Source organism: Hypanus sabinus, chromosome 27, assembly GCF_030144855.1.
Source record: "Hypanus sabinus isolate sHypSab1 chromosome 27, sHypSab1.hap1, whole genome shotgun sequence".
Classification (NCBI taxonomy): Eukaryota; Metazoa; Chordata; class Chondrichthyes; order Myliobatiformes; family Dasyatidae; genus Hypanus; species Hypanus sabinus.
In genome coordinates this window covers 39,078,710-39,093,842 of record NC_082732.1, presented here as the reverse complement: position 1 = coordinate 39,093,842, position 15,133 = coordinate 39,078,710, and the positions used below count along the sequence as shown (strand labels likewise).

The window sequence follows — 15,133 nt, the reverse complement described above, 5'->3', positions numbered from 1 at the left end:
GAACTGAAGTCCACAGAGAGAGTTTGTCCACAGACCCTTGGTTCAGCACAGAGCCAAGTGAACGTTGTTGAGCAGGGAGCTGAACCAGCCTCGAACCCTGACAGCCTGACCTTTGATGCAGCTGTAAAAGGGCCAGTGAACATTATTGATAGTTGCATTTCTTGCAGGTGTAGTTGTCAGGGACACTGGCGGATTCCCTGACTTCCTACATCCTGCAAGTGGAGCACACCACAGTCCTAACCATCATTCCCACAGCTCTGACTATGGAATAAGAAAGAAAAAGATCTTACCGGAACCTCACTTAAGCCTCTACTAAACGTAGAGTCTCGACACGCTGAAGCCTTTTGTGCCAAAGCTCTAAGTTCCCACTCTTACACTGTTGGAAAGATGGGCAGGAGAAACCCATAGACGTTGAGGAGGTTAGATTATGAGTAGAAGGCAGGAGAATAGGACTGAGAGGGAAAGTAAATCAGTTGTGATTGAATGGCAGAGCAGACGCAGTGAGCTGAATGACTTAATGGGTGCCATGGAAATGTAGTGGTTAGCGCAATGCTAGTACAGCTTGGGGCATCGGAGTTTGGAGTTCATTTCTGACGTCGCCTGTATGTCCTCCCTGTGGAATACATGGGCTTTTTGCCAGGTCCTCAGGTTTCCTCCCACCGCCCAAAAAACATACTGGTTAGTAGGCTAATTCGTCATTGTAAATTTTCCCATGATTAAGCTAGGGTTAAGTCAGGGGCTGCTGGGCGGTGTGGCACCAAGGGCCTATTCTGAGCTGTTTCCCTAAATGAAAAATAAAGTAATTCTGCTCAACTTGTTTGCCTTTTTGTATTTTTCTTTGTTCATTCTTCACACTTAATAAACATACCAGTGAACTTTATACGTCATTTTGACTTCCGAAGAGCCTTTGGATCACAAAATCCAACAGCACTTTGAACAGAAGTTGCAGGCAATTGTCAATGGGATTGATGGAGCTGCCGTGAAAGTCAGCATTGACTCGAGCTGGTTGTCATAAGGAGGTAAAAAACATGAATGAGATGAGGAATTTGGCCAAAGAAAAGATAATGGAGGTTGCCCCCATGAAGACCACTATTATGTACCAGATGTTGTTTCAGAATGACTCTGAGGTCCTTGTGGGAGCTGCTGACAGCCTGAAAATCAGCAACATATCAGCAGAAGAATGTGAGCAAACTGAGGAGCTTCACAATCAAAAGTATAACAAGGCCCCTCCCTGACTCAGCAGCAGAACGGGTCCTATCCTGATCAGCAAACTCTCTGAGCACCAGCTGAGCTTGCTCTTTGTAACTTCTGCTCAGAAGCTGCAACTTCAGCAGTCCCCTTTCGCAAATAAAGATGAAAATAAAAATTGATGGTGGTTTGGAAAGACAAGTTGTTTTTAGTGCAAGAGATTTTGCAGAAGCTTGAAATCCAGAGCAACACACAGAAAATGCTGGAGGAGCTCAGCACATCTATGGGAATGATTAAACGGTTGATGTTTTGGGCAGAAACCCTTAGTCAAGGAGGAAATCACTAGGTCATGAATGGTTGTTGGGTTCTTTGACCACCTACCATCAAGCATTAGGACAAGGACTGTTAGGATGGGAAACGGTCTCTTCCCCCAGGCTGTGTGAGACTACTGAACTCCCTGCCACCACCCAGGTCTTATTGTTTATGAAGTACCAGTAACATTTATATTGTTCACTTTTTAACTTGTGCCATAGATGTATTATGCTAAACGTCAATCTTCTGGAGTATATATTTTATTTGTTAATTAATTTGTGGTAATATTACTTTGTGTGCATCTTCCCCCTTCCTTTTCCAGTCCTGATGAATGGTCCTGGCCTGAAACATTGATTGTTTATTTATTTCCATGGATGTTGCCTGACCTGCTGAGTTCCTCTAATATTTTGTGTGTTATATGCATTGTGTTTTCCACCTTGGTTAAGAGGAATGTTGTTTCATTTGGTGATATATTTGTATACAGTGAAGACAATGAACTTCAACTTGAGCACGGAGAACCTAATGTACGTGTGTGCAATTACTGTTGTTCAGAGAGAGGGTGTGGTAGGGTGAACTAGAGTTAGGGATTCCCCTGTTGTACTAGGTGTAAAATGGTTGAAAATCTTGACAAGAATTTACAAACGGCAGCACGATCTAAGCCTCCCTCACGGCTGTGATGAGTCATCATTCAGTTGAATAACAACATGAACTACCTCTTGACTAAAGATTCAGATAATGTTCGTGAGAGGGACCACATTAAGAACAACATTGTTTCAGGTCTGGAGTTCAGAAGAGAGAGACGCGTGTTGATGGAAAGGAAATAAGACTGAGGGGCAGACAATCTGCCAGAGGATCTCACTGGGCCAAGCAGCATCCCAGATGTTGACACTTCGTCCCTGCACCGCAGTTGCTGCTCAATTCACTAAGATCCTCTTCTAGAGGATCTTATTGGCCACACACAAAGTGCTGGTCAACTCACCAGGTCAGGTAGCATTTATTGAAGGGAATAGAAACAACATTTTGGGCCAAGACCCTTCATCAGGACTGGGAAGGAAGCCAGAATAAGATGGTGAGAGACCCTGAATGTCTCCCTTGTCTTCAGTTCCAGAATGGATGTGGTACACATGGTACAGATCGATGATTTTTGTCCGCAAGAACGTTTTTTTTTTAGGTGAAAGGTCTCGGCCAAAAAGTTGATTATTTATTCCCCTCCATGGTTGCTGCCTGACCTGCTGAGTTCCTCCAGCATTTTGTATGTGTCATTCTAGATTTCCAGTGTCTGCAGAACCTCTTGTGTATGTTGGCCAGGCTGGGTAACCATTACAGATTTCTATCTGTTATGGGACAGAAGCGAATCAGGACATTTTTATAACAATTCAGTACAGTATACAGAGCGGGGGTATTCCTTTCTGCTGCCGGCGTGGGATGGTGAGTCTGTCAGGACCCTGGGGACTTGTGGAAACTGTGTGGTGATTTCTTTTGAACCTATAGTCCATTAACATCTTTGGACTATTTTTACTGTGCCCATGGTCTGTTTTTTTTAATCAATTATGCTATTGTTTGCACTGTTGTAACTATATATCGTAAATATGTGGTTTGTGCAGGTCTTGTAGCTTTAGTTTTTGGTCTTGTTTTGTCTGGTGGATTTGGAGCTCCTTTCCGGGGAACGCGCTAAGACAGTAACGCGATAGTAATACGCAGCAGCATCTCCGGACTCTGGATTAGGGATTGCCAAATGTTATGTGGATTTTCTGGTGTAGTCTGTTTTGTCATATGCTTTTGTGATATCATTCTGGAGGAACATTGTCTCATTTTTTAACTGCATTGCACTTGTAGTTTCTAAATGACAATAAACTGAATCTGAATAATACCATACAATACAGTATGTTAATTGGCTTTCTCCACATTTGATTATTATTTTAATATAATTTAATTTATAACTGAATTAAATTTCAGTTTCTAACTGCACCTGGGCAATAGTCCAGTAGCTTTACCTTTATGCTATCACACAATCAGTAACAATTCATGCATCTTGGTAAACCGGAACTTCCCCTGGATCCAAGCAAGTCTTTTAATTTCATTTTTTAAAGTTGGTTCACAGGATCTGCGTGTTGCTGACAGTGACAATATTTATTTCCCGTTCCTAGTTGCTTCATTTTTCACGTTGATGAATATTTAATTTTCATGTTTTTAATAGATTCTGCAACCCACGGAGTCACTTTCAAGGACTCGACAACTCATGATCTCAGTATTACATTATTTATTTATTACAATTTGGTTTTCTTTTTGTATTTGCACAGTTTTTTGTGGTCTTTTACACATTGGTTGTTTGTCCATCTTTGCATTTTTCCTATTGTTTCTATTAGATATTTTGCATCTACTGTGAATGCCCGCAAGAAGTTGAATCTACATACTATGATAATAAATTTACTTTGAGCTTCGAACTAGATAAGCTACTTTATTTTATTTTAGATACAGCTCAGACTAGGCCCTTCTGGTCCTTCGAGCCATGCTGCCCAGCAACCTCTCACAACCCCCATTTGACCCTCACCTGATCACAGGACAATTTACAATGACTGATTAACCTACCCACTATGGGGTGTGGGGGAAAGCTTGAGCACCCTGAGAAAACCCATGCCAGGACCAGTGAAATAAAACTATAAATCTCTCTAACATCGATAGTCACATCATAATATTGTTCCATTACTCTGGATATAATAGACCATCTCAAATTTTTAGAAATATATTACCAGTGATTCTAATCGTTAATCAGCAGTCTTTTTCTTTAAAATAATTCTCTCTACACTCTTGTCCAAAAGAAGCTTCTCTAAACGCTTCAATTTCCCCATTTTTCTGGTTACATTTTGGTGGTTTAAATGACCTTTCATGTATGTATCCTCAAAAACTTCCCACCCCAGAGCTGTGTTGCGTGGATTCTTTTCTAAGAAAGGATGTGCTGGCATTGGAGGAAGTTCATGAGAATAATAGGGTTGACATACACATGAGGAGCGTTTGATGTCTCTGGGCCTGCACTTGCTGGAATCCTATTGCATATTGAAAGCCCGGACAGAGTAGATGTGCAGAAGATGTGTCCTATAGTGGAGGAGTCTAGGACCAGAGGGCACAGCCTCAGAATAGAAGGACATCCCTTTAGAACAGAGTTGAGGAATTTCTTCAGGCAGGAGGAGGTGAATCTGTGGAATTCATTGCCACAGAGGGCAGTGGAGGCCGAGTCATTGGGTATATTGAAAGCAGGGATTAGTGGATTCTTGAATAGTGAGTACATCAAAGGCTGTGGGAAAAAGGCAGGAGAATTAGGTTCAGAGGGAGAATAAATCAGCTGTGAACGAGTGGTGAAGCAGACAGGATGGGCTGAATATGCTAATCATACACCTACAATGTATTTATCTTATGGTCTTTCTCATTCCATAGCCATCTTGGGGCATCTGAAACAATGTTCCATCTTCTTTTCAGTCTCTAACCTCGGAATTACACGTTGCTTACTTGTGAGGTGATTTTCCTGGGAGATCTTTATTCCCTTGTGCAGAGTTTGTCTAGAATTCCTTTTCCAGAACTTTGCCGTCTCATCAGCATCTCCACTGGCCCTTAAACTGAATGAGTTGCTGGGCCATTTCCAACTTTACAGCACTTCATTGTGAATTTGGATTCCCCGGGCAACTGGACCAAACAAGTACAACTGATTTCCTCCACTGAGGAGCATTAGTGAACAAATGGGTTCTGGAAACAACCCTACCAATAACTTTATGGTCACAGTTACTGAATTCAGCCCTTTAGAGTCTCATGATAGCGTAGTGGTTTGCTTCATGCTTTACAGTGAGTTCAATTCCCACCACTGTCGCTCGGGAAGTTTTACATTCTCTCTGTGACCACATGAGTTTGCTCTGTGTTCTCTCAGTTTCCTTCCACATTCCTAAGATGCACGTTTGGGCGTGCTATGTTGGCAGCAGAACTTGGTGACACCTGCGGACTCCCCCCAGCACAACCTTGGACAGTGTTGGCCATTGGTGCAAGTGACACACTTCACAGTGATGTTTCTATATAGACGTGCCAAATAAAACCAGTCTTTATTTGACTAGAGTAGTGCTCACCAAACCAAGATCCCTTACCTCAGCCATAGTCAAAGGCGAGATCGACCCCCAGATTAGTCACACGCATGCGCACCGGGACAGAAGAGACCAGAAGTAAAAACCCCTCGACCCGGAAGTAGAAATAATGTATAAACACCAGGGGTACCCACCCTCTTTTGCACCACAAAAAGACGGGGGAGAGGGGGTGTTAAACATGACCGGAATATAGCAATACTCGAAGCAGGTTCCTTATGCCCAGTCTATTCCGCAATTTAGTTTTAGCGGCTCTTGGCACTTAGCTTCTCCCCGCTTGCCTACGTTTTTTCCGCTCAAAAAACTCAGGGGTTTTGTCTTTAAGTTCGGGGTGCTTGAACTCAGGGTACCGAAGCAGTTTTGAGAGCTTAATTGCCTCATTAGACAGCCTCCACCTGCCAGACGCCCTGGCCAGGTGCGGCTGGTCGTGGGTGGGGTGACAGAACAAGGTCAGGGCCGGAGTCCCCGTGCCGGAGCCATGGCAGTTCCAGTCCGGAGAGAGCTACCGAGCGAGGAGTGCGACAGGGCGCCCGCCCGAAGGGTCTATCGGCCAACAAAAGTTTGTTTTAGTAGATCACAGCGTGGTAGCTGCTCTGATACTTACGGAACTCTGAGCCCAAATTAGATCCTCTGCAAATATTTTAACACTGGGTTCCCCACGAACATTCGGTGTGGTGAACAGATTTAGAGGTGGCGCCCATCTGTCCGCACTCTGGGCTGGTAGCGATGGCACTTCCCACTGGCCGCGCTCTGGGCCAGTAGCATTGGCGGTTCTCGCCGGCCGCCCGAGGCAAACCAGTGATCCCTGGCGCAAGGGTGTCACCGCGTTTAGGTGACTGATGACCTCGCGTGCGTTCAAGTTCAACAGTGGGCGAGACAGGGAATGAGAAAAGGTGCAACTGACTCATATTGTTTCCTCGCGGCCCGGTGGTTGGGGACCACTGAATTACACTGTGTAAACTCAAAGTACACTGCAGATGCTGTGGTCAAATCAACACGTACAAACAAGCTGGAGGAACTCAGCAGTCAGCAGGTTGACTGCTCACTTCAATGGATGCTGCCCGACCTGCTGAATTCATCCAGCTTGTTTGTATGAATTCAACAATAATTCATGTAGTAGTGCGGGGAGCTACACACATGCACACTGGGCAGAAAGAAAGGAACTAAAACCCCCCGACCCGGAAACAATCTCTCAACAGTATTTGTGTATTTATTTTTGATTTTTTTTTTCGGGATCTGCTGGGGAAGTCTCAAAGATCGACGGGTTGGCGACCACTAGACTAGAGACACAAGAAACTGCAGATGTTGGAATCTGGAGCAAAAATCAAACCATTTGAGGAACTCGACAAGTCTGTGGGAGGGAAATGGACAGTCGATGCTTCAGATCAAGACCTTCTCATCTGGAGCCTTCATGTAGACTTCCAGTCCAGATGAAGGGTCTTGACCTGGAATGTTGACTGTCTAGTTATCGCCACAGATGTTGTATGACCCGCTGAGTTCCTCCAGCAAATTGTCTCTCAGAGTTCCATCCTGTGCAGTCTCCATCTTTTAAATTCAATTCATCGTAATTTAAAAGTGTTTCTTCTATCAATTCAAGCAAGTGTAGCTAAGTAGCTTCTCACATTTGAAACTGTTTACAGAGATATGGTCAGCTGCCCTTTAATCACTTGTTGTTATATGAAGTTGGAGTCCTGTGCTTTCAGTGTTATATATACCCTCTCAGTCAGATGCACTGGAAGAGCGGGCCATACAACCTCCTTGTATTCTTGATACTTCCTTTCTGCGTGACAGCAATGATCAAAGACATTTGAAAATAGTGTCCATGAGTGCTGCACAGCACCGGACAGTTTGACTGCATGACCCAGGCTTCAGTATAGCAGGTACTAAAGACTCAAGCCCCAGCTCGGACCTTACATGTGGGTGCTTTACAAGTTTGATTTTCCACACTCCCAACCTTTGATCTGTTTCGTGGGCATGCACGGTGAGTGGTAGGGCACGGTGAGTGGTAGGGAACGGTGAGTGGTAGGGAACGGTGAGTGGTAGGGAACGGTGAGTGGTAGGGAACGGTGAGTGGTAGGGAACGGTGAGTGGTAGGGAACGGTGAGTGGTAGGGAACGGTGAGTGGAAGGGAACGGTGAGTGGAAGGGAACGGTGAGTGGTAGGGAACGGTGAGTGGTAGGGAACGGTGAGTGGTAGGGCACTGTGAGTGGAAGGGAACGGTGAGTGGAAGGGAACGGTGAGTGGAAGGGAACGGTGAGTGGTAGGGAACGGTGAGTGGAAGGGAACGGTGAGTGGAAGGGAACGGTGAGTGGTAGGGAACGGTGAGTGGAAGGGAACGGTGAGTGGTAGGGAACGGTGAGTGGAAGGGAACGGTGAGTGGTAGGGAACGGTGAGTGGAAGGGCACGGTGAGTGGAAGGGAACGGTGAGTGGTAGGGAACGGTGAGTGGTAGGGAACGGTGAGTGGTAGGGAACGGTGAGTGGAAGGGAACGGTGAGTGGTAGGGAACGGTGAGTGGAAGGGAACGGTGAGTGGAAGGGAACGGTGAGTGGAAGGGAACGGTGAGTGGTAGGGAACGGTGAGTGGTAGGGCACTGTGAGTGGTAGGGAACGGTGAGTGGTAGGGAACGGTGAGTGGTAGGGAACGGTGAGTGGTAGGGCACTGTGAGTGGTAGGGAACGGTGAGTGGTAGGGAACGGTGAGTGGTAGGGAACGGTGAGTGGTAGGGCACTGTGAGTGGAAGGGAACGGTGAGTGGAAGGGAACGGTGAGTGGAAGGGAACGGTGAGTGGAAGGGAACGGTGAGTGGAAGGGAACGGTGAGTGGAAGGGCACTGTGAGTGGAAGGGAACGGTGAGTGGAAGGGAACGGTGAGTGGAAGGGAACGGTGAGTGGAAGGGAACGGTGAGTGGAAGGGAACGGTGAGTGGTAGGGAACGGTGAGTGGAAGGGAATGGTGAGTGGAAGGGAACGGTGTGTGGAAGGGAACGGTGAGTGGTAGGGCACGGTGAAGTGCTGTAGAATAGGGGGATCTGAGAATGCCACTCCATAATTTCTTGAAAGTTGCGTCACAGTTAGATAGGGTTTTCTAGAAGCTTTTTGGTACATTGGTCTTCATAAATCAAAGTATTGAGTACAGGAGTTGGGATGTTATGTTGAAGTTGTATAAGACATTGGTGAGGCCTAATTTGGAGTACTGTGTGCAGTTCTGCTCGCTACCCATAGGAAAGGCATCATTTAGGAGTTTTTTTCCCATGGAGCATAGGAAAATGAGGAGAGATTCGATAGAGGTATAAACATATTGAGTGGTATAGCTAGGGTAAATACAAACAGGATTTTCCCATTGAGGTTGGGTGAGACTAGAACTAGAGGTCGTGGGTTAAAGTAAAAGTAGATCTCCGGCATCTTGTGTGCGTCATGTTTCAGTACTTTGCTTGTTGATTGTGTTTTTGGGAACCAGACCAATCCAAGAAAGTTTAAAAAATAAATCAGTCCTATCAGATTGTAATTCCTTTGACCTTGATTGGAAACAAAGGACAACATTGATTGTGGATTCAGTATGTCATTAGTCTACAAGAAAGCTTACACTCCTTCTACGAAGTCCTGTCCATTTGTTGCGAGATACAGTGATATTATTGCTCTCTCAAGTGATTTCGTAACTACATGCTGTGGTACAATTTGTCTGGAAGTTGTTTGTTTTAAAGTGGTTGGAGGAATGTGTTGTGTATTTAATATTTCAGTAGTATTATAAATATATGGTTTCATTGAGGATTCTTGCCTATTAAAATAATTCATTACAGGTTACGTGTAAAAGTAAGTGAATTGCATACATTATGATGCTGCCATAGGATACGTGCACGCTTCGCTTAATGTGGAAAAGCAAAGTTAGACTTGCATTCTCGGCTCCTTTGTTTTACTTTAAATTATTTTTATGTTTTAGAGAAACAAAACATAGCAGAATACTTGGTACGACATGTCTGGCTTGCAGAGGTTAGGCTACACCTGGGATATTATGATCAGTTCTGGTCGCCTCATTATAGGAAGGATGTGGAAGCTTTCGAGAGGGTGCAGAGGAGATTTAGCAGGATGCTGGCTGGACTGGAGAGCATGCCTTATGAGAATAGGTTGTGTGAAGTGGTACACCTTGGAAGATCAAACTTAAAGCCAGAATACAGGGTTAATGGTAGGATTCTTAGCAGTGTGGAGGAACAGAGGGACCTTGGGGTCCACATCCATAGATCTCGCAAAGTTGCCATGCAAGTTGATAGGGTGGCTAAGAAGACATATGTTGGGTTGGCCTTTCTTAGTCAGGGGATTGAGTTCAAGAGCTGTGAGGTAATGTTGCAGCTCTATAAAACACTGGTTAGACCACACTTGGAATACGGTGTTCCATCTCATTATAGGAAGGATGTGGGAGCTTTAGAGAGTGGGTAGAGGAGATTTACCAGGATGCTGCCTAAACTATGAGAATGGGAATGAGAATTCTTATGAGAATAGTTTGAGAGAGCTGGGACTTTACTCTCTGGAGCGAAGGAGGAGGAAGGTGACTTGATCGAATTGTACAAGATAGTAAGAAGCATAGAGTAGATAGTCAGAGACTATTTCCCAGGGTGGAAATGGCTAGTATGAGGGTGAATAATTTTAAGGTGAACAGAGGAAGGTACAGGTAGATATCAGAGGTATGTTTTTTCACACAGAGAATGGTGGGAGTGTGGATCGTTCTGCCAGTGGTGGTGGTAAAAGCAGATACATAGGGATATTTAAGAAGCTCTTAGATAGGCACACGTATGATAGAAAAATGGTGGACTATGTAGAAGGAAAGGGTTAGATTGATCTTAGAGTAGGGTAAAAGATCGACACAAGATCATGGGCCGTAGGGCCTGCGCCGTGCTGTAATATTCTGTGAACTAAATTACCCTTAAAATGGATGAACTTTAGACAAATTGTCCTGTTGATTTTGGATGGCAACAGCCATACTACACCTAATTTGCGTGCAAGTGAAACCACAAAAGTTGTGAGGCAGTGAGTTAAGGAGAGAATGCAGTTGCTTTGTAACTAGTGGAGTGTTGCAAACTGCCCTTTGGTGCTCAGATGTTAAGGCGACGGTAACTTGTTGGAAGAGAAGTCAGCCTACCCTACCTCATCTCTTAAGAAAACACTATTCCTGGCTTATTAGTACTCATTCAATGTGATCTTGTTTGCTTTGTAAATATTATTAATTCTAATTATGAACCAATTTGCATAACTATTGAAAGGCTTAATTGTTTTATTTTAATAGTGCCAGTCAGATTATACTATTTTACATAAACATGCTCCTTGCACTTCATGACAACTTGTCAATCTTCAGACCATGCCACTCAGGGACTTGTGCTAATATTATTTTGTGACCATCTGTGCTGGATCGTAACTACATGTGCTATGTTTTGCACCTGGGCCCCAGAGGAATAATTTTTTGGTTAGCTCTATATATGTGTGTGGTTGAATGACAGTAAACTTGAACTTCAGGTTGTTGGAATGCACTGGAGAAGGTGCCATGTCAGTACTGGGTCAGGAATAAACAGGACAACAAGAGGGGAGGACCATAGGAGGACAACTCAGGGCAGAGCTGCAGGAGGAGGAGGAGGAAAAGGAAGTGGAGAGCTCGGTCAAGCAAACAGATTGCAGAGATTCAGTGGGCCCTAATCAGAAGGTAAAGATGAAAGATTAGCTTTATTTGTCACATATACATTGCAGAATACAGCGAAATGCTTGCTTTTGCGCAGCCCAGAGATGTGCTGTAAAAGTATGTGTGTTTCATACGTCATGACACTACCACGTGATACGAGCGCACTGGCTTAAACTAAAACACAAAGTTAGACTCGCATTTTGGAATTTAGTGTCTTCCTTTGAATTAGTTTAATGTGCAAAGTTGCAAAATGTAACACCCACAAGTTTTGAACCTGAACCGGTATGTCCTTGGACTGTGGGAGGAAACCAGAGCACCCAGAGGAAACCCAAGCGGTCACAGGGAGAACGTACAAACTCCTTACAGACAGCGGTGGGAATCGGACCCCAATTGTACAGCTGGTGCTGTGAAGTGTTACGCTAACCACTATGCCACCATGCTTTCTAATTCCCAGGAGATTGCCCGAAATTAGGAAGAATGGCTGGAATTCTGCAATAAATATGTCTATCCTCTCATGTGCCTAGTGAAGAGAGACAGTGAAGTCTAGCTCACCAGGACACTCTTCCCATTGGGCTTCTTCACCCCAACAGTGCAAAGGAATTCTTGAGCCTTTCTCATTTAGCTTTCTAACAAATAATGAACTATAAACATTACTTATACATCATCTGGTCACTTTTCATCTTTTATTGCTGCTGTTTCACAAATTTATGCGACTGCTTGTTTTATTATGATAGTGTCAGTGACATTATGCTGTCTCACCCAAACATGCTCCTTGCACTTTATGTCGGCCTGTCAATCTTCAGCCCATGTCACTCATTAATATGACTGCTAATATTATTTTTGTGTTGGGTCTTAACTATGTGGGCTGTGTGTGACTACAGTATTATGCCAAAGTCTTAGACATAATAGGGTCCATAGCTCAACATGGAACGGAGAGTGAGTTTGTAAACCTGGCAGGAACAAAGGATGTTGGGAATGGTGAGGGTGGAGTGCTGTGGGAGGGGTGTGGGACGGGTGGCAGAGTGCCAAGGTGGGGGGTGGTACGGGTGCAGACACACCCAGCTCTCATACACCAGGCAGGGTCATTTGATTCCAAACAATTGGTTTATTGACCATTTCAGAATGTCTCTCTGGTGCTTCCTGCTCCCTTCCCCCTTTCCCTAAGTATGATTCCCCTCTCCCTGCCCTCTTGCCACTCTCAGTCCACAATGGAGACCCACATCAGAATCAGGTTTACCATCACTCACACATCAAGAAATTTGTTGTTTTTTGGAGGTAGCAGTACAGTGCTGTGCAAAAGTCTTAGGCACCCTAGCTATAATATTGTATGCACCTAAGACTTTTGTACAGTACAGTATTGGTACTGTGTTTTGCACCTTGGTCCCCGAGGAACATTGTTTCATTTAGCTGTATACATGTATATGGTTGAATGACAATAAACTTGAACTTGAAAAGGTCCCCCAATAACAACCTCGCAGAGGTTACTGAGCTTTCAGACTGGAAGAGCACAGAGTGATATTTTCCAGTACCTCTTCACCCTGTGGTCATCAGTAGTTCTGGTCACAGTGATGGGTCTCCCTGAGCCTATTTTTTTTTAAGTTTGGGATCTTGTGAACTGAACTTTAACTTGAACCCCCGAACTTCCCATCACCAACTCCGGCATGTGAACGTCACCAACACCAGAGATTCTGCAGATGCCAGAAATCCAGAGAAGCACGCACACACACTCATACACACTCACACACACACACACTCACACACAGAAACACACACTCACACGCACACACACTCACACACAGAAACACACACTGGCCGTGTAGTTTCCTCCCACAGTCCCAAGACGTACCACTTGACAGGTTAATTGGTCATTGTAAGTTATCCTATGATTAGGGGAGGGTTAAATAGGTGGTTTGCTGAGCAGCACCTCATTGGAAGGGCCTGTTTCATACCATCTCTCTAAATAAATAAATAAAATGCTGTTGTAACTCAGCAGGTAAGGCCAATCTACAGAGAGGAATAAGCCATCAGTGTTTCGGTTGAGACCTTTCATCAGGTCTTGAAATGTACTAATGGAGCCTGTGATCTACGTGTTGGTGGTTTGTTTTCAGGCCGATTGAGCAGTCTGGCACTTTGCTGTCTCCAAGAGGGTTCTTTGAGACCTTGAGTGAAATGTATGGCCTTGAGGCCAAGTAGCCTGGAGACAGGGTGCGAGCCCATGATCAACTCCATTTCTTGCTGGCCTTGTCGGTTATAGCGTTGAGGAAGATTGAAATCATTGAGGTGTGCGCGGAGTGCGAGAGAGTGCTCAGTGCCATCCACCAGCCTTTCGCTTGCTGCTCCTGGGGAAAGGTCCCTGTGTTTCAGTGATCTCTCTCCCGCTGGAGTCCTGGTCTTGAGCAAGGTTTAATCGACACTGGACACGTGGATTGTGCATTGGAAGTTATGCTGCTTTCTTTTGAGTTGCTATTTTGGGTGATTTTGATCAGGACGGCCTGCAGATAATGAACAACACCAAGCTACATTGGATTGAACTGAATATGCCTGGACACATATTTTGCGCTTTATATTCTGTGTCTTTTTCATCTTTCCATTTGTGTGATTTGGGGGTTTTTTGCAAGTGGGGGGGGATTGATGTTTTCCTTTCAACAGGTTCCATGGTTTTCTTTGTTTCGTGGCTGTCTGTGGGGAGACAAATCTCAGGGTTGTATATTGCATACATACTTTGATAATAAATGTACTTTGAGTCTTTGAGGTTCTGATATTGAACTCGAGGACCATCCCTCGATCAATACCAGGTTTAAATCCTGGAACTTGCTCCCCAGCAGTTCTGGGGGGACCTCCTCCAGAAGAACCACAGATGATCTAACATGATGTACATACCGTCATCTCCTCGAGAGCATTTAAAGATGGTCAATAAGTTGTGATGTTTGTGGGTGGTACCCACATCCAAACAAAGCATCAAAGTGCAAGTGACTACTCCTAGCAAGGCCTTGATTGCAAGGTCAGAACAGTGTTTGGAGGCAGTTGGATGCATGGACCTAGATGTACAAATGTGGAGTTCTGAAGGTAAATAATTTGGAGTTCATTGTTCGTTACTAACGGTGTCGTACGATGTAGGTGAACATGGTCTTTCCATGACTATGATTGTTCTTGGCCACTGGCCTAATAGTTCCTTCTTCTGGGCAGTGTCTTTACAAGATGGGTGACCCCACACATTATCAATACTCTGCAAAGAGTGTCTGCCTGGGGTCAGTGGTCGCATAACCAGGGCTTGCGATATGCACCAACTCCTCACATGACCAACCACCATCTTCTCCTGTGCTTCACATAACCCTGATCAGAGGCTAAGCAGGGACTACACATTGCCCAAGGGTGACCTGCAGGCTGGTGAAGGGAAGGAGCGCATCTCCTTTGGTGGAGATGTATCTCCGCCCTCCACACTCTCTATTTGATGGAATGGCAAAAAAAAAATGCAAGATTTGAAATGACCAAATATTTTTCTGAGAAGTGTTTAGTTCCTTTTATGTCGGTAATGGAAGAGAAGTTGTTTTACTAGTTTTACTCAAGGAAATGATGAGTTATGTATAACTGAAGGCAGATTCGGGATGTGGTCGTCTGGACACAGGCAGGCACATCACCATTGAAGTTTGCAACGATGCAGATTTGAAACAAGCTCTCTTTTTATTCAATATAAACAAAAAAATGCCAAAATCTCTAAACCACTGGTGCAGCGATACTAAAGAAGGAACCAAAATTAGTCACTGTTCTTCCTGGTGTAGAGGAGGTAGCTTAGAGAGAAGTAAATACAGGCCCTTCGGCCCACAAAGCTGTGCTGAACATGTCCCTGTCTTAG

At 44.6% G+C, this 15,133-nt stretch overlaps 1 protein-coding gene and 1 long non-coding RNA gene across 5 annotated transcripts in view; one reads left to right on the top strand and one right to left on the bottom strand.

Moving 5' to 3' along the window:
* Positions 1 to 15,133, top strand: part of pik3cd (phosphatidylinositol-4,5-bisphosphate 3-kinase, catalytic subunit delta) — a 248,283-nt gene that overhangs the window by 29,129 nt on the left and 204,021 nt on the right. The window lies entirely within an intron of this gene.
* LOC132382242 (uncharacterized) overlaps positions 1 to 15,133 on the bottom strand; it is a 44,427-nt gene that overhangs the window by 24,720 nt on the left and 4,574 nt on the right. The window lies entirely within an intron of this gene.